General features: G+C 40.9%; 1 long non-coding RNA gene across 3 annotated transcripts; it reads left to right on the forward strand.

Annotated features, from left to right (window-relative positions):
* Window positions 1–470: 470 nt before the first annotated feature.
* Window positions 471–27,389, forward strand: LOC139671910 (uncharacterized). Of its 3 annotated transcripts, none has more exons than XR_011697813.1 (5): window positions 471–845; window positions 5,696–6,032; window positions 8,904–8,974; window positions 11,671–11,725; window positions 25,335–27,389. It is a non-coding gene; the product is annotated as an uncharacterized lncRNA (long non-coding RNA). The 3 variants fall into 3 exon arrangements; XR_011697812.1 differs by having other exon boundaries at window positions 8,907–8,974; XR_011697814.1 differs by having other exon boundaries at window positions 5,696–5,949; window positions 8,907–8,974.
* Window positions 27,390–27,767: the final 378 nt, after the last annotated feature.

Here is a 27,767-nt window from a genome sequence, read left to right on the forward strand (position 1 = left end):
GTTTGACTCTGGATGTGGTGGTAGTGACAAAGTCTGTGGACAGTGAACAAAAGCCAAGGTCTTGTTGATTCAAAACTAGAGTAGGCTGGGAAAAAAATAGTGATAATTCCTGGAATTTATTTGCATTGTATTGGCCAACAAAACAGGTAAGATTTCGGCTATGCATGACAAACGGGACTTTTGGACGTGCATCTTAACACCACGTCGTTCTGCATCTCGTGCCCTTCACTTAACAAGGGTTTTAGCTCTAGGAAGAGTAAGAAGGCCCCCACGTTATGCTGTTTTCCCCTCTGAAGCTCTCGAGGAGGGAAGCTGCGCTGCGCTGGCCGCCGCGGGTGGGCGAGCCCGGGATAGGCGGAGGCGGGACGGGGACAGCGGTCCCAGGGGCCGGCGAGCCGGGCCGGGCGATGCCCGGGGACGAGGAGGGGGCGGCAGGGCATGGGCGGTGCCCCCGCGCCGATGGGTCCCGGAGCCGCGTCCTGGTGGGAGGAGGAGGCAGAGCTCGGGCCGGCACTGCCCGTGGCACGGCGGGGACAGCGGGGTCCCTGCCCTGCATACCTCACTTGGGACCGGGTCAGCAGCGGCGTTCAGGCTGCAGGGAAACACTTCTGCCCTGCAAGGAACTGCAGGAGGAGATGGACATTAAAAACAAGCCGCCCGGATAACTGCATTCAAAGGAGTTAGCAGAGTCGTTCTCATGAGTGTCTAATTGCTGAAGTGTTCAGTGATTCCTGAAACTCCGGAAGAGCTGGAAATCCAGAAGTTTTTGTAGCTACTGTAAGGCCTATGGCAAATCATTTGCAGAATGACAAGTTGATTAAGACTGTGTTGAAGAAAAATTACAGGTAAAAAATATAATTAATGCCAGTCACCATTACTATAAATGAATTTGATACTGTAAATCTAATTTGTCACTTTTTTAATGAGATGGCAAGTTAGTTTGATAAGGATGATGGGAATGACTAAATTTGACCCAACATCACATGAGACAGCAATTAAGAAAGCCAAGCAATATAAAATTAACATGGCATGTGTTACGTTGATTGAGAGCTGGCCAGCTGACAAACCTTGTAATGCAAATGGAGAATCATCACAGAATCATTTGGGTTGGAAGGCACCTTTGCAGGTCTCATGTAGACCAGCCCCTTGCTCAAAGCCATATCAGCTTCAAAGGCAGATCAGCTTGCTCAGGGTCTTGTCTAGCTGAGTTTGCCATGTCTCCACAGGTGGAAATTGCATAATCTCTTATTTAGTATGAAAGTTCCTCTTCCTTAAACAGATTTGTTATGTCAGAGTTCTTTGAGAAATTATTCTTCTATCTGTGGTGTTCAGTACTTTTTCCAAATATATATATGCACAGAACTAGTGCAAATGAAATTTGCAAAGGACATTAATGCTGAAGAAACTAGCAAATGTCAAAGGGATGGTATTATAATTCAAATGCCCTTTGATTGCTTGTTTTAACATGGTTGAATATAAAGTCATTGGAGAGAGAACAAAAATCTTAGGTCATAGAGATGGCATGGAGAAATCTGGGCTGGGAAAGAGTGATGTTCAGAGGGACATGGTAAACAGGGTGAATAACTGTCTGAGCATGAGTTGGTGGTGTGGGTCATTGAAAAACAAACTTCTGTAACCCTTGAAGTTAAAAATATGAGGAAATTGGCTAGAGAAGCTTATAAAGTCTATGTCTGTGCTAATCAGTAAAGTGGGCCAGGGTCAGTTCTCTGTGTGGACAATTGGGATAGCACAGCTTGCCTCCATACACCTGGAGTCCCCTGAACAAAGTGGTTTCACCCATAATGCTTGCTTGAACAACTTGTCCCATGCTACCCCTCAAACCATACTCAGGCATTGGCTGGCAGGGGGCTGATTCACATATTCCCAAAATGTGCTATGGAACTAACCATGACATAGTGTGAGCAAATGTGTACCCGCCCATATTGCACATGCATTTAGTGTTCTCCTGCAGGCACTGCTGTTTGGTGCTTAGCACTGGTTTAACAATTGCTGGTGTTCAGTGTCCAGTCTGGGTTTTCAGAGGACAAGGAAGAATGCTGCCCCATTAGCAAGTGTGCAAAGTCCTGAAAAATGGCAAAATGTCCTTCATAATACTCATATTTGACTGTGGAGAGGGTAAAGGAGGGAACCTGTCTCTAGTCTGTGAATAATGCAGATAGCTGGGAGACTCTGATGGCCAGAAGTTGAGTCAAAACAAGTTTTGACAAGAAGAAACCTCTCAATTTTATAGTTCTAGTCTTCATCATCATGCCTAGGCTTCATGAACAAAGATTTGGGAAGGGCTCTATCCATGCTTGCTGCAAGTGAAAAGTCCTAGTCTTAAAGTAGGTGTATTCCTCATAGATGTTCTGCAGTTTAAGATGGGATTCATACATGTCCTATGGACTGTGCTATGTAGCAGGGCAGGACAGATGATCACAAGAGATTCATAATCTTTGAATCAATTAGCAAGATTTTGAGATATGAATGCAAGTTTGGCACTATTGTTCTGCCAAACAGGAGGACTTGCAGAGTTTCAAGACTTCACCTTTCATCACTACCTTAGATTGACTATATACCAACTGGGATGATTACTAGCACAGAATAGACTTGGTTAACACTTCTGCCTTTTCTATACTGCTATGGATAATTTTTATATTCTCATCTCACAATATGTTAAAGAGACAGTGTAGAATCTATTAGTCTATTCGTTATAGATTTTTTTCTTCTTAACATATTATTTTTTGTTATTGTGCTTTTATTTTTCTATTAGTCCCTACCTTCTAGGTACTAATAATTATTTTCAAATTCCTTTTTGTTTCATAGCATTTAATGTAATATCTGCCTTCACATTCCCTTCCTAAGGGAAGGATGGTTGCCAGCAGCATTTTGGAACTGTGGCTTATTGAACAAAGTTTCTCAAGAATTTCATAGAATTATTCACACATTTGTCCTTTCAAATCACAAGCTGAATAGATTAATGGTTTGGACTTCACAGTCTTTACATGTAACTCATGACATATAATCCCTTGTGCCAAAATCACTGGCACAAACTGTCTTCAACCCAGCTTCAACCAGATTTACTTTATATCTGTGGGGTGATGGCCCCTGATAAGGCCTGATGGGTTGAGGGAGACGCCTCAGCCCCCTGGAAGGGTGCTCCAGCAGAGAACAAAATCTTTCAAACTGATGAGATTAACAAAGGGTGGAGTGTTAAAAAATGACAGGGCCTCCCTTTGCGATATCTTCTATGACTACTCAAAGGAGCCCCCTCCCCTTGGGCATCTGTATCACCCCACCAAAAGATTGACTTAAGTCACACAACCACCTGAAGAAAAAAATAAGGTATAAAAAGAAATGCAGTTTAAACTGCAACAGAGAGGGGAAAATGCCATGTCTTTGTTGAGGTAGCTGCTGCAGCTTGTCCTGCCTTCTTCTACCTCCTGGAACAATGTAGGTGTAAGAAGACCATGTGCTTTCTATTTTTCTATACTTTACTTCCTTAACTTTACTTTCTTACAAAGCTTATTCCTTTATACATTCTGTCTTACATCTTATGCTAACAGCTACTTTGATTCTTATTTTATAAGCATTTCCTTTACTAACTGTGTTTTGTTACATGCTAATAATAGTAGCTTGGTTCACACTTTGCTACTTTATATTGGTTATTGCTTTTTGCTATTCTTACTTTATAAGACCAGCTCTGTTTTGCAACTATAGTAACTTGCTTTACTTTCAATGTGCGGTTTCTTTTTCAACATGTGTTGATAAAAAGCGGCTCTGCTCTTTCCTTTTGTTTTGTGTTACAGAGAGAGTGGTGTGCAAGGTATTTTATTGTCCTATGTTATTGAGAGAGTGTCTAGATAAGTGTTTTAGGTGGCTGTGGTTTTAGTTAGTAGTTCTTTGTTGCTAGTTTCTGTCTGTTGTGAAAATGGGATACATTGCTGTATTGTAACTTGAGTTTCGTGTGTTTGTCTCTGTAAAATGTGTTTTGTGCTGGTTTCTTTTGGGTCTTTTATTATCAATTAAATACAATCTTGCAGCTGAACGTTATCACTGGCAAAGCAGAACCTATAATAATTGTCACATATTTGTATTAATAAATGTTATTTCGGGAGCTGTTATGGGGAAAGTTCTAGCTATTAAGTGTGGTCCTCATATCAGAGGTTAGAAAACCTTCCAGCCTGTGTTCTGTCCAGCAGTTCGGCAGGCAGTGCTGGGTTCATAAGGCTCTAATTTTTCTGGAGGCGCTTATTGCTAATAATTTCTCCCTGGCTTAAGTGTGGTCCTCATAGGGAGGAGTCAAAAATCTTTCCAGTCTCTGTGCTGTCCATTAGTCGACAGACAATGCTGGGTTCATAAAGCTTTGATTATCCTGAGGGCGCTTATAGCTAATAACTTTATATTAATACAGTTAAGACTAGAAATCTTTGCATTTCTGTCTCCCTCCTCCCTTTCACATGACAATATCAGAGGCAATTGATCTTTAAATCAGGAAACTATTACCTGTACTTTTGCATTTGTTTGATGGCCACAGAAGACCTCCAATATGCTTCATTCGGATAGAAGATGTGAGTGATAATGCGCCACAAAACTCATTATGGATCTAGTCACGTAGCTAGCTGATTTGATTTGATAATTTGCAAAATAGACCACCTGTTCACTCATCTTGAACTTCGTAAGTGACAATAGTAATTCATAAGCTTTCAAAACAATTTTCTTCCCTAGTGTCAGCAACTTGGAGGTTAGTTGTAGGGAAGCACACCTTTAACAGGTCTGCAAAGGGAGCACCTTGGTTGGAAAGAGCCTGTGGTGGCTGAGTGGAACACACAAATCGAATGGGCAGAGCTTTGCCAAACTTTTTAGCTGTGAGTGATTTCTGAGCTGCCCACCCGTAATGATGTACTTCACATGATGTGCAAGGCCATCTCCTCTGTTCCCTGTACCTACACAGCTCCTAACAATTGGCTTTAACATACTCATCCTGCTGGGCTCTGTAACACTGTCACGTTGATCATTGTATTAACTCCAGAACCTTTCATCTGCTATCCAGCTATTGGTGTTGATGATTAGGCAATTATATTTTTCTTTTTTTGTGTGTGTTCTTTGGACTCATGACTAATTTTGTCCTCAACATCTTGATTTTAATGAGTGTTCTTTGAGTCTCCCTTCTCACTTGCTCCTTTCTTATTAGCTTGCCACCTTCCTAATTCAAACAGTGTACTTGTCTCCTAAAAACAACTTTTTCTGTGGGTGTGGAGGCCAGCTGAATGCACTGCATTCTCTTTCTATGTTTCACAATTTCAAGGCCACCTATTACTTACCTCTCTAAAAATTAGGAAACTGTTTGCCGTCCATTCTGCTTTCATCCTGATACATCAAGGATTTCTGAAAATGTCGTGTTTTCTGGTTCATTCATCTTTTGTACAGCCTCCTGAATTGACAGCAGGTCAGTCCCTTTAGGATGGGATAATGAGAGTTGCTGGTAATTAGTGCTTGCAAGTATAAACAATCATGCCCATGTGCTGAAGGGACCAAACTAATGTCAGCCAATTAAAAGCAATGAGAAGAGCATCATAATTCCTGGGCTGGTGTGAACACTGGTAGCCAGTAAACATAACTCTTTGCCTGGAAGAACTGAGCTGACTTACTCTGCTTTTGTTAATGTTACATGTCCTCTTTTGAATGCTTTCAGGTCTTCAAAGGAGTCACAATCCACAATTTGAGAAACATTACTGGAGTATGATGAACTTCATGAGACACTTGTCATTAGCGGGAGAAAACAAATCAAAGAGATGGCTCAGTCCTTGTTAAGGAAATGATATTTCTGAATCCATCTGGATCATAAATCATCAAAGGACTCTTTGCAACAGACCCACTTGCCTCTTCATACATAAATGACAATAATACCCCGTATATGCTGATAGAGCTCTCTTCTTTCCTGGAAAGGTGGTAAAAGTAATCTACACTGCATTAATGAAGTGTCAGTCTGATTCCTATTAAAGAAATGGCAGCTCTTCTGTTAGGTGGAGGTATGCAGCAGTTTATAATTTTTACAGCATTAGGATCCCACAGAGGAAGGTATGCTTTATAGACTAAACTGTGCATGGAAAGCACATGAAACAGAGCAGAAGGCTTTCCTTAGTCTTGCTGGTAAAAGAAACTTGAGACAAACTCTAGGCCAGTGTACATTGCTGCTGGCACTAGCAGTTTTTGAGAATGGCATAATTAAAAGAGGAATCCTAGAGTGGAATTACACATGACCATTTTTCAGCAAAGCTTTTCAGATGGGTCCCACACCACTGAAATCAATGGCACATTCACAAGACAGGATGGAGCTTTAGTAGTTTGTTGGCTGCAATTCTCCATTGACATTTTCTGGGGCTTCCTGAGGTCAGTGCTGTAACTAAGGATAAAGAGCAGCATATTTCAGCTATCTAAATAGCAAACTCAGCTACATTTTACTTCAAAACTTTTTCGTATTGAAAATTTAGAGAAATTGTCCACTCACTGTAAGTGAAGTTTTTGCTCAACAAATTCATTCCTTGAACGGGTGTGAGGTGTGGTTTTAAAACACTTCTAATTGTACCACTATATTCCCTTAAATAACAATAAAACAGGACTCTTCAAGGAATTAGAAATGTGTTTCAACAATGTCCCTTCTACTAGCATAGGTTTGTTGGTTTGTTATGTTTTTCATTAATACTTTACATAGAAACAAGAAAAATATTCTACCTACATACAAATACTCTGTCTCCTATTGGGAATGACATTTAATACAAATAATATCAAAACTCTCCATCACATACTGTCAATTTTTAGTGATTATAGTAAAATGTCCATCATCTGCTATGTGAAAGTTTACAAGTCACATTCTGTATGTGTGTGCTTAATAATAAGTTATTGCATTGAATTGGTGACACCAACTAAAATTTAGAAGTGAAAATAACCTGTAGATAATCAGTCCTAGATTATACATTGTCATTAATTTAGCTGTGTAAATCTAGACAGAGAAAAACCTGTAACGTATGGCCCATATGGTGAGTCAAAGAAAGGGACTTTTAGAATGGAATAGGTTTTAAATTTCAATCCAACATAAACAAGGTTAATAAAATAGCTTAGTATATTTTATAGGAAAATTGTTAAGCAAATAATTCTGGTTTTAATGCTACATGTAGGCTTTTAAAATATGAGCAAAATGCAAAGGTTATAACTTTATTTTTAGTAGTTAATTTTTATTCAAGCAAAACCATAAATTTGCTATCTGAAAATATCAATTTGGTCTAGTGAATTAATTAATTAATATTATGGATTTGTGCAGATGTAAGTCTGAGGACATTTTGAAGCAGATTATTCCACATGATAATACCAACTGCTATGCTCTTTCTGGATCACATAATTCTTCATAATTTGAGGTTGTTGAGGAGCACAGCATGAGACATGATCAGATGGAGGCCCTTAATAAACCTTGAGTGCCACAAATCAAGAGAGTACTATTTAAAAGCAGCATGGTAGGCAGCTCCCACATTTCCTTGGAACAGGAAGGGATTAATATTCTCTACACCTGTTAACGCAACCCAGCAAGGAAGGAGGGGACTCAGGGCTGGAACTGTGCTGCTGTGTGGAGGGATAATGGCTGATGTCTAGGACAGAAACAACCTCAGGGGATGGCCCGAGGTTACGACTACATTTGTTAAAAAGAAACATGAAGAGTAGGCTGAGTCTGTTTATTTTTCTAGTAGCAGCAGGAGGAATTTTAACAAGAATGTGTCTGTGGGGTTGTTGATTTTATCTGAATAATTTAGCAGGTGTGCCAACCACTCCTGTGAATTACTTTAAATCTTTTTTTTTTCTTATAAATTTGATTTCTTCAAAACAGTTTTAAAAAATCTGGCTCTTGTTAGTTGTGATTTCCCAGGTGTCACAGGGTGTGTGTGCTCTCTGTCCTGCTTTGGATTCTTAGTGCACATTTTGTGAATGCAAACTTAAATAAATTCTGGTTTTATTATTCCTTAAACAGACTAGCTGTGAAAAATAATGGCATACTTACAAAATGCCAGGAAAATTTCTGATCATTTTGGATCTTATGTCTTGAACCATGAAAACAGTGTCATCTGTGGCAATCTCCACAGAGGAGCTCTTCCCCTGTTATCTAGTTTTTCCTGTCTTGAGAGTTTCACAATGAACACTTAATGTGAACAAAAGCGATGTAATCAGGTAAACTAGGTTGCACCAGGTGTAGGATTATAAGACCTCGGTGGCATAGTTGCATTGGGCAGTGGGTGAGCCTTGTGGTGGCCTTGGCCACAGAGCAGGCAGAGGGGAGGCAAATGTGCAAATGGGTGCAGTGAAACAGCCAGAGATCTGAAGTGACATTTCCACCCCCATGCCCCGAAAGCCATCTGAAAGTTTCTTACTTCTGTTTTTTTTTCTGAATTCCCTATTTCCCTTTCTCCCCTTGAGAGCTGCAGCTCTGGCTCTTTATTCCTTCCCAGTGGTACAGGAGGAGGAAAGCACAGCTCCTTCCCTTGACAACTGATCTAGAGCCAGCCCATGAGGAGGATAGATTTTGGACACCATTTCAACTCAGCTGTTTTACTCCTGCACTTCTGATAGTGTGGTATTGATAGGCTTTGAAATTGCTTTTCACTAACCCCATACTCCCACACATGGTTTTCCCCCACAACATTTGGCTGTGACCATTAGTTTTGCCTTGGTCATGAAAAGTGTGAATCCTTTAAAATAGATTCATGTTTTTTTGTCATGAAAATGTTTAAAAGAGGTTTACAGTTTGTTTTAGTACCATGTCAACTGCGTGTAATCTGTTACATTTCTCTGATGTTGAGCTCATGTTTTATCATCTGTCTGGATTTCCTTGTGATTTTACTACTTCATTGGGACAGCAGCATCCCAGTGCCACAGAGAGAGGTGCTTTGAACACAGAGTGAAAGCAGACTGCAAGCAGCTAGTTAAGGTAGGTGAATAACTTCTGGGTCATGGCCTATGAAGTGCCTTTGATTAAATGCCTATTGTGGGTGCTCTGGAGATGTGCCCCTTGTGTTAGACTCTTGAACTTCATTTTTTACTTTTTAGAGACAAATACTGAGCATGTACTGCATCTAGTTGAGCAACATGAATACAACTGAAAGAAGCATTCAATAACAAAACACACCCTGTAGTAAATCCTGTGAGAATTAGCTAACTTGCTGCAAGTAGAGTTGACCTGCTTGTGAGGGTACTTCAACTTGAACATGGATTTTTCTGCTTATTGAACTTCTCTTTCATTATTTGCATTCTCTGTGAATTCATTGCTGTGCCCTGGGGTGGTTGCACAGATGACGTTTTAGACATGTAAATCTGACTAATAACACACCCACCCATGGCTGGCAAGCAAGAATGAAGGCTGACACCAAGGGATGATCTAATCCCTGGAGGTATCTCTGGCCTGAAGGAAAGCAGGGAGGGAAGGGAAGGGTGGCTTCTCCAATGGGTGAGCCACACTCTGTGGTGCTTGACTTAGGACTTGCTCATCCAGCAATGGACTGGGAGAAGTGAGGGCCCTTGGATAACCATGTCTGGTTTGTGAAACACCTCTTGCATAAATTCATTCAGGTTTACAGATAGATCAGCTTGGAAGCTGAAATTTTACTTTTCCCCAAGATGACTTGTTCGTGATGATCAGGATTGGGTGTCTGATGGGGGAATTTTCTTCAACAAGCACCTACTCCAGTGTAAGAACTATCCTCACCATCTCCAGTTAGCTGTGGCAAGGTAGTGTCTATGGAAGCACAACTTTGTCAAGAGATGATCAAATCAGGAATTCCTTCATGAAAGTCAGAAGAGTTCTAAATCTCAGGCCTCTGCTGAGTTGTGTCACCCCTCTATCCTAGATCACCATCCAAACTATTAGAAAAGTAACATAATGTCTGGTTCAGTTTATGATTTTAGTTTTCAGATATGACTAATACAAATGTAGAAAGATGGGAGAATTTGAAAGAAAGGACACACAAGAATACCAACCTCTTGTAAAAGTCCTTTATTGTCTCCGTTATTGATGGATTGTCCTGTGACATGTGGTGAGTGTAGAAGAAGACAATTCTGTATCCCTCACTGTTCAAGACAGGCTCAAGTCCTTTTAAGAATCCTGCCAGGCCTTTGCCTCCATTGAACATCACAACTGAAGTTGCACTGCAGTAGGTGAAATAATACCACTTTATTTGTTCATGGTTTGATGTTGTGCTATCACATACGATACCTCCTAGGAAACTGCATAGCTCTGGGAACTTGGCCATAGATACAGTGAGCTTTACTTCCCTAGCCATTTTCCTCCTTTTCTTGGCTTTTCCTTCAAGCAAATTTCTTTTTGGGTTTCTCCTCTGAGTGGCAAGCACCAGTGCTGGGCAGGAATCTGGCCCCAGGGATCTGGGAGGGGAGAGCTCGGATGCAGCCTTTCCCTCCCTCCAGGGCTGCTGCGGGTGTTCCCTTCATTACCAATCCCAGCCTGCCAGCTGGGGTTTGGTGAGGAGAGGCCGCTGCTACACCCAGTTCCTGACAGGTACATTCTCCTTTAGGGCACTCAGTGCCTCTGGCTGTGCTAGCAAACCACTGCTTCCCCATCAGTAGGCAACATCAGCCTCTACTTTGCCTGCCTCCTTTGGAGTAATACAGAGAAGAAAAGGGCTCCCCAGTTTATTTGCCTCTCTTGTGTCCTTTATAGATTCTATGACACTGATCCAGACCTCATTTACATGTAACTCACTGCACTTGTCCCTTTAAATTATAAAGGCACACAACTGTCTATAAAATGGCTTAACAGGTACCTACAGCATATAATTAGCATTGCATGGGCTCCTCATATGGGCTAGTACAAACAAGCACAGCCTTCTGAATACTGACACCAGGCACGGACTGTCTGAAGAAAAAAGCATCTGTCTGTCAGAGGCAAAGTGGACTTAAGCAAGCCCTTGTTGTTACCATGGGGTTAACACAGAGCCCCTGTAGATCTAAGTGCCCCTGAGAATGCCCCATTTTCCTTGCAGGTATGCTGCTAGGCAGAGCCTTGAGGTTTTTACACTGGCCCAGGGATTTTTGCCAGTGGGCAGCCCTGCCCAGTGACTGTGATAGATCCTTGCCTGAGCTGACATAAATCTGGAAATCTGCACTGTTTGGGCAGTGCATGCACAAATTAACTACCCCACATGTGCGCAGCTGGCCTGAAAGTCCTGAGGATTTCAGACAGTGTTGTTCTGCTTGTGTGAATCTATAGTATGGTAAGTCTGAAGTGTCCAGGATTCTGGATTTACTATGCTCATTCATGTTATTCAACTGAGTCGAGCATGCATGCTAAGCCCAGCATGTTCCTGAGCTTTCAGATGTATTGAACATCCACAAATCTTTTGTGCAGAGTATGTGCAGTCAATCTGGATGATTCCTGAAATGTTGGGTTATTAAAACATGGTCCACAGAGCTCATTCACACATATTTCCATCTGAGAAATCCCAGAGAAAGTGTTATGGAAGTCTGACTGTTAAATTAATGTAATTTTCTATCCTTAAGGGCATCTCAACTTGCCAGCAGTCGTGGTTTTATCCTCTGAAAAGAAATTCTAAAGTTATGTTTGTCTAACCTTAAATAGCTGGCAATTTATTGTTTGCATTCTCTTGTCTTTAGAGCAATTGACATGAGCCTGCTCACAGCACTCAGGAGTATCACCAAGCACCCAGAGGTAAATGCTCTTCTGGTTTTCTTCTTCAGTCACTTCATATCTATTGCTACACTTTTTTTCTTTGAATTTACTGGACTCATTTACAGGCTGTCTGCCAGGATAGCAGTGGCCAGAGTTAGGTGGGATGCTGCTAGACATGGACACTTGATCCTGTCTTAAAGAGAGAGCCATTTATGAGGCCATGTAGTGTGACACCAATCACCATAACCAACAGAGGGAAGGTCATTGTCTCATCCCATATGAGCTTGAGGAAACTGGGCTGTTTCCAGTGTTAAATATGACATGGGTGAATTCAAAGATGTGTGTCATGTCACACAACACTGAGTGTGGATCAGATCATATTTCAGTGAAAGGAAAAGCCCCTGTGGGTGCCCTTGAGAAGCAGCTCCTGGGGAACCTGGGTGCAGATACAGTGTCAGGCTGGGGTGTAGTGTGCAAGGAAATTTTCCTCCCCAAGGGCAAAGTGGGCAGTCCTGTTTCTAGGACAAGGAGGCATCTGCCAATTGATTTCTAAATGTCTGTGTAATAGAAAAAGGTTTTAAAACAATAAAGAGTTTATATCTGCTAGTGTGAGAGGATATGGAAATTTGATTGAGGAGTCAAAGTGGAAGTAAGGAGGTTTAGGAGCCCAGGCCCCCACATAGTCAGGATAGCATCTCCTCCTCTGAGCCATGGTTCTATAAAAATGGATTGGTTTTGTACCTCTGAGGTACCAGGTCAATTAGATTCATGATATAGTTGAAGGGAGCATGAACTCATGGCAGCAGGAACTCCAAGCCCTTACTTGCAATGGCCTTCAAGGGCAAGTAATTACACTTGGCTCAGTTTATGTGTCAATATTTCACAGAATTAATGAGACACCCCTCTACTGACTATATAGGTACTCTGCCCTTTAAGATTAGCTCAGAGGAGAACTGGTTGCTGCTCCTCCCAAAAGTTCAAATTCCCTAATACTTCCAGAGAGTCTTTATTTCTCTTCCAGCTAAGCTAAAGTGGTGTGAATTCAGTGAGTTACAAAAAGCGAGACACTCCCTAGTGCTATTTTCAGTCACTTTTGAGATTAGATCAAGTTGCCCTTTCCTTTGAAATGAAAGTAATACATTTTTATGTGTTTGTTGCACTCTCTATGTTACTAACACGAGAAAATCAATTTCAGGGCAGTCAGTTCAGTGTTGTACTTCTTATGGCTAATGCACTAAATTATCTCATTGAGGGAATTGAGAGTTGTGGATTCTTGAGACAGAAGGTTCTTGAGATAAAAGGTGAAAAGGAAAGGAGCAGAAAGGAGGGAAAATAAGCTGTTTAAGGTCAGGTGCTGGCTTTATTTGACATGTGTTCTAAAAGTAATATTTTGATCAGGAAGAGCATTTGGCCACTGCTGATTACTTCTGTTCTTCATAGGCACACACATCTATCTGTCCACATATATTACACTTTATTTTGAGTGTATGTGCACATCCTTCTTAATCTGTTTTCCGAGTTGAAGGTGTGCTCATTAAAAACCCTAAAAATCCACTTAGCACACCATGAAAGACAACTGATAGCTTCAATGCACTGGAACCATCTGGAATGCCGTTCCCCATCCTGGCATGTCAGAGGAAGCTTTTGGGATTCTTTGTTGTCCCAGTCTTTAGAAATTTATTAGGCAACAAGTCATTGGTTTGCTGGCTTTTCATCTAGATACCAAATGTTCCCTATCTGGGCCCTTTTCCTTTTATCTCACGCTCTGGGTGTGGGATTTTGATAGGCTCTAGTTACTTGTGAATTATCCAGGGATGGTGGGGTGTTTTTGTTCTGTGTCCTCTTTTGGATTCTTTGTGCACATTTTATGATTGGAAACAGATTTTTTTTTTTAATAGAAGACAGGAGACAGAGTGCATGGAACGTCACCTTAGACATGGGGTGAGTCCCAGCTTGACCCAGGGGGCTGCCCACTCGTCTCCTTTTTTGAAAAGACTGATCACATTTCCCCACATAATCTGCTCCCCAGGAGTGATTGTGTTTTGAGGTGTATCAGAATGTCTTACAACCTTGGCTACTCCTGTTTTTGACTTTGTAATTGTAACAGGAAAACAAACAAACCAAAACCTTACACCTGAATTCAGAGTTCTTTGAGTGGAGAAGCAGCCAGGAATTCAAGAGTCTCACATAAGCAATGCAGACACCACCATTGCATTGCAGTGATCCTTCTTTACATCCCTGCTGTTAATTAGCTGTGTCTTTTCCTTATTCTGTTTTGTACAGTCATTGGGCAATGTGATGGTTTGCTCTTGTTATCTGGTTATCTTTGAATGGAAGGCACAGTTCAGCTTTCATCTGAAGAATCTGGGTCCTATTTCTGTCTCTTTTTTCTCTTTACATTCTTTAATACTGCCTTGTGGTTGCCATTCCCTAATGTTGGGGGTTTTTCATCCTTTTTCACTTGTCTCCTAGGATATTAAGTCCCTTTTGATGCAGATAAGAATATGCACCCAAGTGCTTGGAGTTAGAGTAAGCTACCTAAAACAGACACATGAAGAAGGAATGTTTATCAGAGTTACATTTGTTTTCAACTGAGAAGAACCTTCTGAAAACCAGCTTTTTTAGTTTTAATAGATCATTCCTACTTTCTGGAAAATGGGGTTGGATCTCTTCCTTATGGGCTTGTGACAAGGAAGGAGATGTGTGTAAAACAGAAAGAGAAAATGGGAGACAAAATAAAGTCCATTCTTTTATTTATTTTTTCCATGAAAACCGAATAGGCAGAATATCCAAATGTGAATTTTTCAATTAAGATTTGAAAAACATATTTTGCCATATAGGCTGCAGCTCTTGGCTTTTATCTGCACTTATGTCAAATGAAAAGTCTTCTAACACCTGGAAGTTGAACCATATGTTCTTTACAGGAGGCAGATGAGCACAAGTTTCCAGTAGTAGAGGTGGATATGTGGATGTTCTTTTTTATCACTGGTCAGGAGTATGTCAGGTCTTGCTGTAAGATCCAGCACCTTGATGCAGAAATTATCACTGACTTGTGCTGCTTGACCAGGGGATGCAGTCTGGTCCCTTACTGGCACAGCTCTGCTCTTTGGTGTTACCACCTCTGGGACAATGGTGGCTTAGACCACCAGGTCCATGCTATAAGATGGCAGCCCAACCTGAATGCCTCCAGTCTCTCACCTTCAGGGTGGAGGGTATGGGGATGCCACCAGGGAGCACCACAGACCAGAATGGGCTGTGTGATCTCCCTGGAAGAGCAGTTAGGAGACATGGAGATGGCTGCACCAAGCCAGTGGTGCCCTGTGCCTTCCTCTAAGTGGATGCATGCTTGGCCCTGTGCTGTTGGCTAAAACGAGGTGAGATGCACAGCTTGCTCAGCCCCAGGAGGCCCCTCAGAGCCTCAGCTCTGTGCCTACATGTCTGCTGTGTGCATGCATGTCACATAAACATAGTGCATGGAGTTGTAGCAGGCATTAGCCTCTTCCCTGCAGAAACCACATCAATGCCATCAGCAAAGTCCTTTATTGTCACATGCTTGTTCTTCACAGCTATAGGATCCATGAGATGAGTTAGTGTCAAGAGGAGTTCAGGTCAGAAGGAAGCTAACATTACAGATGGAACAGGAATTAGTTGTCACCTACCATTTGGTCCAAAGTGATGGGACATGATGAGTATGATTAGTGAGCCACCATGACAAAGTGAGGAAGTAAGGAAAGAGAGACTAGTAAGGCTAGGAAGTCTTACCGGTTGGGAGGCTATATTTGTTCTTGACTCCATTAAAAGTCCTTTTTGAAGGAGTGGTTACTGGTGGCACACTTGTCTGGTGTAAGACCAGAACTTCCTGAAGGGTTTTGTCAAAAAAAAAAAAAAGAACAGTAATTGCCATGATCTACCCATAGCAGAGGGTTCTTCCAGGAGAAACAGCTGAAAAGGAAAGGCAACATCTGACTCTCTTCAACCTGTGCTGTACAAAGCAGTCTGCAAAAGTCATGTCAGTACATTGGTTACTTTCTTCTGTTTTGTGCACAAAAAAATTCGGTTCCTGTTTTGGATTAGAGCAGATGGCCCAGGTTTGAACTGATAGATTAAAAAACCCCCACACAGTCACTCCTTTAAATTTGTTTCTTCTTTCAGAAGACTGAAAACTGGGTATGAATTCCAGGGAAAGGGTTAAGTGTATCAGGAGATTGTCAGCCTGACTTTAAAACAAGGTGCTGGAGGGCATATCTTAACTTGACATGTTGCATTGTTAATTTACAGTTTGGGTGTGGAGGGACCTGCCTTCCCTTCTTTGTAATCTATGCAGGTGTGCACAGGACTTCAAAGCCTGTTGCAGTGGAGCTTATATCTGTGAGAAAGCCTCAGCTGAACAAAAATGTCTCAGGAGATGTGAGCCCCAACTCCTTGTGCAACAGCCTGCAAGTCAGTTTGTAAATGTGGATTTCTGCTGGATATTGTTTTTGCAGAGGGGATTTATCAATTTTCTGTATGCCACAAATCCCACTGCTGCAGATTTTTGGGTTTATGCTAAAATGAAATTTTTCAATGATTTTTTTTTCAATGTGTTTGAAATCACATAAGCACACTAGTCATTCTAGGGGTTTTTTGTCTGTTTCCAGATCACGTGTGAAATACTATGGAATTCTAACATTGTTTTAATTAGCAGTATTTTGAGACATCTCAGAAAAGAGATTTTTAACCGAAAAACTGATCACAGATTTTTCACACTGAGAATTCACTATTAATTATTTTTCACTGGGCAACTAAAAAGCAGCTAAAAGATTTGGACCTGTTGACTAAAGCTCTTTAAACATGAAATAGCTGAAATGCACAGAAACAGGGCATGATGAAGCACAAGTGCTCGAGCTCTCCCAGACCCTGTGTACAGTCATTATTTGTAGGAAGTGGAGCTCTTGGTAGGTTTGGCAGGGCAGGGTCCATGGTTTTGCCCACACAGGCATTTGCACACAGGTACCTAACCATTAACATGGCACATCTGAAGAGAGCAGAGATCAGTCTATCCCATTTTTTTTCTTCCAAGCTGGAGGGAAGAGACTTCAACTCTGTATTTAGAATTATTAAGCTTTTTTTCCCCCCATCTTTGACAGTAGTATAGAACAGCTACAAGAAAATTAAATGTGCCAGTAAAACTGGACTTCACAAATTTTGCTAATTCATTTAATGGCTCCAGTACTTCATTATTACTTGTTATTGTGACCAAAATTATGGAAAAAGTAATAGCATTTTTTCCTTATGGCTATGTTTTGGTCACTGATTTCTCTTATAGTTTGCTCTGTACATTTTATGTTTCCACTTACAAAATTTTTTGGACCTCCTGGAATGGAATTCAGCATTGCTATATGGCTGCAGTTTTCTACATTTTTTGGTTTTTTTGATGTTTGGTTTTGGTCTGATGAAGAATGAGACTTGCACCTGTCAAACACTTTTAGAGAAATGCACAAGGGTAGCAGTCTCTGATGGCCAGGCAGGCTGGTACACTTTCCTGTGCCATGCAGGTGAGGCAAAGGGGATCTGAAAATGGCTTGTGAAATGCTTACTTGTTCCAGCTCTTGATAATGCCTGACTGAAGTCATAGCTAGGAGTTGGCAGGAATTCCCAGTATTTTTAGTTAAAAGGTTTGTACCTATAACAGTAAAATTATGAGTTTGTAAAATGAGTTTTTTGTATAACTATGTATTTATATTCTCTTTCTGCAATTCCACTCATCTCCTAACCACCAAAGACTAATTGAATACAGAATGGTCTGGGAATTTTTTGTTTGCTTGTTTTGCTGAGGTCATGAGGCCTCATAAATGCTATGCAAGAGTTTGGGCGTCCTCTTTTGGGACAGAAAAGGTCCAGACTGAATCTCTGGCTTGACCATATTCAAATATTTTTCCTTGTCCAGGGAAGGAACTAAACTCCATGATATATGTATCCCAGGTGAATATTCAATGTACCAAGCTAGTAAGTCTCTCCAATACGAACAGTTCCATTTTGAATTAAATATTCATTAGTCCAGAAAGAGAAATGAGTTACTCTTTTGCCAGCCTTCAAACATAAAATGTCCCTGAAGCCTCTGCTGTTAATATTCACCTCATTACTCATGACTGATGAGCAGATTCCCTGATCTACTCAGTATGTCTTATTCTTGTAAAAACGAGATTCTTACTGTCTTTGAATCTTTGGAGAGTTTACAGTCATTGCATCATACTAAATAGATTTAAGACTGTAATTTCTGTGAGTGAGAGCTTAAATCACTGACCAGCTTCTCTTGGAATTTTATGGAAGCCTTGAAGGTCAGGAGCAGAGTTTTAAGTGGAAACTCTGCAAGGAAAACATAGCTTAGGCAGCTAAAATGACAGTGTTAGAGGATGCAGGTGATATCAGTGAACTGGTCAGGGATAAGAAAAGGCTGCCTAGAAAGATGGGTAAGATAAAAATAAACTGTGGATTAGGCCCCACAGTCAGTTTTTTGGGGGAACTTCAAGTTACCACAAACCCCTACATTAAATGGGGTAGATGTCCTAGGCGTGAGGGATCTCAGCTGATGGCCAAGGATGGGTGTACACAACTTGACTGTGGGGTGCCCAGGCTCCAGTTGTGCATGTTCTTATCTCTTACTTTCTGCTGCTAGAGTCAGATGAACAGAAATTGGCTCATTTTAAAGCAGCAGTCCAGTGCAAATGACTGTGTGACCTTTATAAAGGAAAATATTTGCAAGCCCCAGATTTTTTTTTAAACTTCAGAAAAATCAATACAGAACAAAAAATAAAAATATGAGAAGGGGAATTAAAAGGAAGATCAAGAAGGAAATAAATGTGGAGAGAGAAACCAAGAGAGAAAAGAACAAAAAAGAAATTGATTTTAGTAACTATAGCAGGTCATTTAGTCCCAAAATATTAGCCACTTATACCAGAGCTGTAAAGCTAATAGGTTTTTTTAGTTGAAAGAGGTTGCATATTCTCCCATCCAATGGTTGTTAACTATCTTCTATATATGAGGACTAGGCAGAATATCAAGTTACAATTAAAATTATGAAGAAATTGAAGCTTGCCAGCTACAACACTGAATAGTGCTGTGGCAAGCAGACATTACAGGTTTTTTTCTTGTCTTTGCTCTTTAGATGCAGAAAAAGTATGTATTTTTTTTTCTCTTATTCTGCACTCAGTGATGGCCAGGAAAGGGTCCTAGCTAAGGCAGCAGAAAGCCTGCAAGGAAAGGTAACAAGTAAACTTGAGGAATGTGATGAACAAGAAGCCCCTTTTGAATGGGATCCTGGACTGAAGAGAGAGGCAATATGCTGCCACCTGACAGTGGCACTGGCTGCATTACTTCTTTGCTCCCCAGCAGTTGCATTGGATCAAAGGGAGTGGAAGTCCATCTCCCTGTGGAGAAGTCCCCATCTTTCTTTGCAATTCCCTGGGGTGAACTGTATCTTGAAGTTACCTGCCCACTTGCTACCCTGTCCCAGCAGCTCCTGGCTCTGCCTGTCTCAGACTGCTGAAAAAACCCTGAACTAGGATCAACCCAGGCATATCTTGTATTTAAAAATAATTTACTGATGTTAATGTCCCATGAGATTTTCTGAAAGGTTTTGCAGACAAACATCAGCAGTGAATAATGCCAATACATAGAATAATATTGAAGTTTTAGGCACACTTTCCCACTGAGAAGCAAGGAAGATGATATGCTTTTAAAACATTTAACAACACATTGTTCCTTCTGCTGTGACTAGTCTGTCTGTGGAATGCATTTTCACAAGGTGCAGAGCTATGTTAGACAGGAAACTTATTTTAATACTCTTTTCCTTTGTGTGACCCCTTTGACCATTTAGGAATTGCACATGTGTGAAGGTAGGAAATGCAAAATGAAGCATTAGGGGATCAGCCAAACTTCAGGTCTCCTCTTTGTCAGGCTTCCCTTGTGGCTGTGGGTAATGTGGGATCCTAATAATAGGATTGTAATCTGAAGATAATTTTCTGTTGGGCAAAGCAAAATAAAACAGGATTTTTTCATTAGCAACATTGTGTACCATCAGTCAAAATGTTTAGACATGTAATTTTCTGGAAATAGAATCATAGAATCATAAACTATCCTGAGTTGGAAGGGACCCCCAAGGATCATTAAGTCAGACTCTTAGCCCTGCTTAGGACTATCCCCAAGAGTCACACTATGAGCGTGAAAGTGTTGTTGAAATGCTTCTTGAACTCTGTAAGGCTTGGTGCTGTGACCACTTCCCTGGGGAGCAGTTACAGTGCTCAATCACCCTCTGAGTGAAAAGCCTTTTCCTGATATCGTACTTAAACCTCTCCTGACACAGCTTCATGCTGTTTCCTTGAGTTCTGTCCCTGGTCACAAGAGGGAAAAGATTGGTACTTGCCCTTCCGCTTTCTCTCTTGAGGAAGTTGTAACTGCAATGGGATCTCCCCTCAGTCTCCTCCAGGATGAACAGACCAAGTAACCTCAGTCGCTCTTCCTACGGCTTCCCCTCCAGTCCCTTCACCATTTCATTGCCCTCCTTTGGATACTCTCTAGTAAACAGACAATTGCAGAAGCTGTCCTGATTTGGAGTTAAGGAGACTTGTTTTTCTGTTTACTGGATTTGTTGGCCTTACAGATCTTCAAGCATCCTATGAAAATGGCATTTCAGAGGGTACTCAGCTGCCTTGACCAGTGTCCTCTCACTGCAGCTCTGGTCCCCACTGTCTGAGCACAGTCTAATTCTAAGTCTGGTTTGATAACAAACCCTGTTTTATTGTATTTGATTCCCATGGGCCTGGAATCTGCACTGGCTTGGATGCAGCAAGGTCCTTGCAGTGTGCTGGTGGCACGCTTACAGTGCTGGGACAATTAATCTGGCTCTTATGTTTTGGCTCTGCCTTCTAATTCCCTTCTGAGAACTGGTCCCTGACTTGGCTTCAGGCCACAGCGCCAGTGCAAATGGGAATGAAAAATAATAGATTTCTCTTAAGAAAATGCTTCCTTCCAACAGACTTCTTAACTCCCCCTGCAACTGACACTTAATAATTTAAGTGGAATTTAGGACTTGCCATCTAGTCTCAGTTTGTGGGACAGGTTTTTTAAAAGATTTTTTATTTGTTATTTTTCAGGTTTCCTTCCATGCCTTCTCTGGTTATATTAGAGCTCTCTGTTGCTAGTAACTATGATGTCATGGTTATGTGACTTTTTTTGTACCATGCTGGAAAACTGTGTGAAAATTGCCTTTTTCACATCAAGGGACTGAATGAGCTCCATGGAATCTCTGCATGGTGGATCCATCATGTACTAGGTGTGTAGACCTTACAGAAAGCCCAGAGGAAACCCTGGACTATGGCAGTCTAGGTACCTGTCTACCAGCTCCAAGTACCTGTCAACTAGCCAGTCAAAACCCACTTTCAAAAAACGTTTTCCTTATGGAATTCTGTAACCTGAAGACAACAACATATGCAATATCAGCAGGAAAAATTTCATATTACAATCTAAACTCCTAAAACTTATTCAAATTAAACTAAAATTAAAAATGCTGAGTGGTTATTTAAAAATACAGCAAATACAGAAGCATATGTTTTTATTATTCTAATGTTTCATTAAGAAAAACAATCTGCATGGTACTACTTCATGGTTTTATACCCCTGCTCCCAGGTTAGGACCTGATGTTCTCTGCAAGATTTTGATTAATAATATTTAATAATATAATAATAACAAGGTTTCCAGACAAAGATGTTGCATACCATGCAGTTATCCAGTCTCCAGGAAGGTGAAAAATCCCAAACATATCCATGTGTCCTAGAACAGTGCTGCATGTTTGCTTGTGCTTGTTTGGGGAATCTCCTGAACTGTAAACTCTGAGTATTGGGGAAATTTCTCTGTTTGGTTGGGTTTTTTTTGTTTTGATTAAAATCCATAGAACAAATTTTTTTTTTTAAACAAAAGTTTAGGTAATAAAGCATTATGAAAAAGCAACAGGGGGAAAAAATGTAGCTAGAATACATATAACATTCTGTCATGCATCATTATATGAGAAATACATTCCTCGGACAGCAGAGCCATGGCTCCTTTACCTACAAGTGACAAACCCCATCAACTGTGCTACAGAAATAATAGGCAGGGAAAAATGGAAGCAGGCTCAAGATATTTTACTAGAATGCCTGGTTCCAGTGCTACTACAGTTACCATGGATGGCATGATTAATTGAACCTAGCCCTCGCAGCTTGTATGGGCGAGCAAGTCTCAAGGACAGCCTCCCAGAGTCCCAAAAAGCTATTCAAGGGGGAAAAAATTACTTTGCCCTTTTGTGCCTGGAATCCGGATGTCTGGCAGAGGGGGCAGGAGCGGAAGGGAGTTGCAGCTCTGCATTGTCCTTCTGCTCGCATTGCTGACACACCCCAATATCCTTCTGCTGCTGTACAGATCCCTTTCAGTTGCCTGGTCTTAGCATCTTTGGCTATAGGAAGAGCTGAATGGTTTCCCATGTAGTGCCCAGGAAGTCCTCTCCCTACCATTGCAACTGAAGATATCACATGTTTGCAGCACTTTCTAAAACATATAGGCTTCACATTATTTATTTTGAAGGTCTTCCTGGTTTAGACTTTTCTCTAACTTGCTTTACTTTGGTGCTCTCACCTTTGCACATCCACACTGTGTACTGCCACAGTCTCCTGAGTGGCTTTGGGTTTTTTGCAGGTACTGGAGAGCTGCTTACCTACCAGCCATTTGTGTTTTTTCCCTCCCTCCATCCCACGAATCCTGTTCTGGACAGTCCTGACCAACTGCAGCATCTGCTCTCCTTCACAATCCTTCCTGCTACTCCACGTTCCTCACTGGTATCACCCCAGTCCTGCTCCAGTTCCTGATGGTCACCAAGATGTTCACTTCCTTGTAAAATACTTCTGAGTATTCAGGGTGTTCTGGGCAGTGGTTGCAAGCTGGGGAGGACTTGAAGGACATTTTAGTTTTGTGTATGCTCCAAGTCAAGGAGACAACCCCCACACCCATGGGTGCATCATGCATGAGAAGACAGCCAGGACCAGGGCTCTGCAGCTCCAGTGGCAGCATCTCTGTGCTGATCAACTCGGAACACAATTTTGTACACAAGTCATGGAAAAACATAGCAACAATAATGGAAATTATGTAGGTTTAGTTTTAAGCCATATTTTATTCAAGTGTTCTATGGAGTGGTTACAAATATAATTCTTTGCCCTTGGCTGTGGAAGGGCTTATGTATTCCACTAACCACGGATTGCAATCACATTTTTCTGTCACTGAGCAAGGATGGGGGGAGTTTGCTATAGAAGTGTCATCAAAGTGAAAAGACCATCATTCATTTCCAGTCAAAAGAAAAGTAGTGCTGCCCATGGCCTCTCAAAGGCAGGCTGTGGTTCTGCAGTTGGCTGCTGCTGCCTGATGTGGGCAACCCACCGCTGGCCAATGGCAGCTTCTCACTATTGTGCACTCCAGGCAGACCTATCAAATCCCCTGTGCTGAGCAGGAGATGAGCATATCTTGATCCCAGCTCATGCCCCCTCCCCTTGTTTGCCTGTGTGTCATAGATTTGGGTTACAGGGACACCACCATCATCCCACCCAGTCATCTTCTGGGTTCTGCTGGGGTCATTTGGAAACTTGGGTCTGTTTAAGATGGAAATAGTTCTGCACAGAACAGTGACACGGACATGTGCAAACATACTATAACACTTGCTCCTGAATGCATCCATTAATTTAAACTAGTCTCTTTGCTCCCTTGCTGTCTAGGTTGCTGGTTCTCCTTTTGCTTGACTCTCTGTTACAGCATTATTCTGCAAAATTTCTCACCTCTCTTAACATCCTCACATTTGTTTTTTGGGCCATTCAAAACAGCAGTGAGAAGTGTTGGCCGGTGGTTTTAAAGTCTCTGTGTGGCAACAATAGTCAGTAAATGCCATTTTTTTTCAGTCTGTGATCTCTAGTGCCATGAGGATATTTCTGTATGGAGCAATTTCAATGGCCAGCTCTCTTTAATAGTCATTATTTACAGAAGTCCTGCCACACACTCTTTTACTCCTAATTTTACATTTCCTTTCATATTTTAATATGTTTTAAGGATACTCTTTTCAGCAAACCAAACAGATATGGTACATAAATGAAAGATGACCTTTATCCACAAGGAAAGGGTTCTCATGAATTGCAGGAAGTAATAGACTATATGGGAAAAGCACCTCCTGCTCTTTTTTTTTTTTATGTACAGCATTTCCTCCAAAGTCCATGACTGTAAAACAGACACTTAAGTACCTGCCAGAAGCAGACTCTTGAGTATTTCATAGTATTCAGCTTTACACAGTTCCCTGCCTTTGTCCTTAGACAAAAAGCTGCAGTCTATTAAATTTGTCTGCTCAATTTGAAATGCAGGCCATATTAAATAGACTTCATTGTGCACTTCTATAGGTAGAAAATTCTTTGGGGGTTATCAGAATGTCAGCTGCAGCCATCTACCACTATTTGGTATAAGTAAATGCTTATTTAACCAGGCTTTGAAATGGAATCTGATTGACAGACTAGCATTACTCCTTCCATACTTTCACTTTCATTATTCCACCTATTCACTGTGTTTTTCTAAAAGCCGTAAAATCCAGGCTCCAGCTTCCAAGTTATACCTCCCAGGACTGCTCTTCTCCCTCACCATCTCCAATACCTTCCAGGTTTCCGTTGCTCACATGCTCCTACCTCCCAATAATTTGGCTCTTCCTTAATGACCTCTCTGTGTTACAGGCATTCATTTACTTCCAGTCATGTATTTTTCTTCATCTTGTGATTGTTGTCTTAGTGTTTGAATAAACCAGGCCAGCTCCATCTGCCAAACCGTTATGCCAAGCACATCCTCTCCTATCAGGTAAAACAGCAGAAAATTCTTCTGCTCTGCCAGGCTGACAGGAAGGTGCTCTCAGCTGTCTAGTCCTTGCTACAAGCATTGGATACCAGGAACTGGCTGCTTAGTTCCTCTCCCTCCCTGATGCTAGTAAAATGTTCTTTTTATTTCCTTTTCCACCCCCCTAAGAGCCAAATAATGTTCAAGGAAACCCTTATCTTTCCCTTTTTTCTATATTTGTGTTGTCATAGGTAGAGTCTTGAAGTAGTATTTATGGGAAACTAGTATTTTTGGGAAGGTTAACTGTCTTTTCTGATCTAGTGCTCTTGATGTGAGCAGAGAGAGAGAACTAAGAAGCAGGCTTCACAATGCTGCTTCTTTATTGGAAGGATGTTTCTTTATCTAAGGATGTTTGATTCTTTGTAAGTTGCTGTGCTTTCTACTGAGAAAATTTTCAGACAAGAATCACATTCACAAAAAAATTTCCAAACCCAAAACCAGAATAGTGGACAACGAGGAATAAATAATATGCTTCTAGTATGAAATTTGAAGGTGTGCTTTTACCATTCAGCTGACACCTGTGTTTTTTGATTAGTTTTGATTAGTTTGCAGTCACCTCTGTCTCACTTCCCTCTCTTTGTCTGGGCTTTCTCCTGTTCTGTCACAGCTGTAGTGCAAACATATAATATATGGAGATAAGTGAATATAATAAGAAGAAATAGCCACCCTTTTGAAAAGCAGAATCATGTAAACCCCAGAATGTCATAATTGTCTCTTATAATCTCAGGGAGCGAAGAGTGCCTGTGGACACACCCATCTGACGAGCTGTTGACCAAGGAAAAATGACGCAGAGCACACTCTACACCTGATGTAAATGAAGACACAAAAAAGAAGAAGCATTATTGAGAGACAACATGGGTATTTATAGGGATCTGAGGGAAGGTTCTGGAGCTTGGATGTGATTGGGTACAACATGTTGGGGAACAACTCGTCAATGACACAAAAAGTAACCAATAGGAAACCAGGGATTAGGGCAGAGGTGGGAAGAAGAAAACTCAGCAATTAACTGGGGATAAGGCTACAAGGGGAATAAACATGAGGGGTGACAACCCTGCAGGGGTATAACAAATAAAACTTTCTGAACCAAGAACCATACAATAAAACACATAACTTTTAAACTCTGACAGGTAAAGCCCCTCATATATGTGGCTGGTGTGATCTGGGTCCTCCTCATAGGTCCATTTTCTGAAGTGCTCTTTTCAGTCCTCATACATTAAATGTTCTCCCATACCCATCCAGAACCATACTTTTGACCAAGTGCAGAGGCATGTGCATGCAGTGATTAATTAGGAATATATCTTGACATGACAAAATGGTGTGGTGTGGAAGCTTCTCTGATAGCTAAAATGCCTCAGAAAAAAAACTGGTTTAATTTATTGTAGGTTTAACACTAATGAATTGTGGTTCCTTTGCACAGGATCCTCCCTTTTTAATTCTTCTCTGCTGAAAAATGTGCCCAGAGTTTGACTTGATAAAGACAGGAAATTCTTCAATAGAGTAAAATGTCCAGTGTTGCATGGTACCAGATGATAGGAAATAACAGTTCTACTGGAGGCAATTAAGTACGTCTTTTAACGAGCTGTTCAATTGTAGCCTGTGCAGAACATTTTTAATACATTAACTTGAAACAAGAGAGAATTGAAACAAATTCCTATGTGTATCAAAAACTAGAAAATGGACTAAATACATTTTTTAAAGTTAAATCCTTATGCTTCTGCGAGACCATTACATCCACAGAATAGGAAGAAATACAACTTTAAAGTTTGCTTAGAAAATGGGAAATGTACTGTTCTGTAGTACGATTTTATTTTTTTTTCAAGAGAGCACAGTAAACTCCTCAGATGGCCAGATTCTAAACTATACAAATAAAGCTCACAATACAAAAATAACAAATAAGTTCACAAGACTAGTCTTCCTTTTCTTTTTCTCCATGACTTTTTGGGTGGTCTCAGAAATCATGTTCTTGAGTTTTAGTTCCACAGCAGATGGAACAGAGTGTTGAATCTTTAAGAAAAAATTGTTTCTCTTAAAAATGCTTGCTAAGCACTTGAATTGAACAAGCAGTCTAAGAAACAAATGACTGATTAAAATGTAAAATATATTCAGTTGCATCAATTAAAAAATTGCCAGTAATTTCATTGTTACAACTCTGAGAAATAATCTGAAATAACTCATAGATGATTGGGGGTTTGATTTGTAAACTGGAAAGTAAATTAGGACAAAGAAGGTCTACAAAAAAGGAATAAAGAACAATAAAGGAATATAAAATGTGAGGGTATCAACAAAAGCAAGACACTTTTTGAGACCAAAATTTAATTGGATTTTTTTTCAGATTTATATAGCAAGACCAAAATGCAGTCCTAATTTGACTGAAAATATTGAGAAAGTTTTACTGAATTCAGTGAACAGTACACCTTAAGAATGATTTTAAAAATTATTAAAATATTTTTCTTTTCAATATATATATTGGGCCTTTTTTAAGGAAATCACTGAGGTTGCATTTAGTTGCATTTATTTTTCAAACTATTAATGGAATGAAATAAAATATCGTATTTTACACCTTCATCCCCAAATGGTTGTTTACTTTTAGCCCATCTACAGATTTTCCTCTCATCGTATTGCACATCACCTACTGATTAATCACATAGCTCCAGCCACATCTGGGATTCTCTGCTCCCAGCTTAAGTAAAGAATTTTCTTCTGGAAGTGGGAAGATGCAGAATGTAAGCTCCCCTCCTGAAACCAACAGTGTTGTCTCTGATTTATTTGAGTAAAAAGGAAAGTAGGATTTATCCTGTGCTACTGTTTTATTTGTATGAGTGGTATAAGGAAGAGACTTTCTTGCATATGCCAATGGAAAGAGAGTTCTGTGGAGCTTCAGTGTGCCCCAGAAGCACGCCCCCACTGTACTTAGTAGTGCTGTGTAGGCAGTGGGACAAGAGAGGTCCCTAGGTGTCCCCAAGGGATCTGCTGAGCCCTCCATGGGATCCCTCTGGCCCTGCATCCACCCCAGCCAGCACCCATCCCATGCACATCCTTTTTGTGGTGAACACCTATCCCCACATCCTCAGCTGGTTGTGGCAAAACAAGCAAGGCTGGAGGGTCATTAAATACTCAGCACAACTGCAGAAGATAATCCATTTGACATCTGAGGGCCAGG

Source organism: Pithys albifrons, chromosome 5 (assembly GCF_047495875.1).
Source record: "Pithys albifrons albifrons isolate INPA30051 chromosome 5, PitAlb_v1, whole genome shotgun sequence".
NCBI lineage: Eukaryota > Metazoa > Chordata > Aves > Passeriformes > Thamnophilidae > Pithys > Pithys albifrons.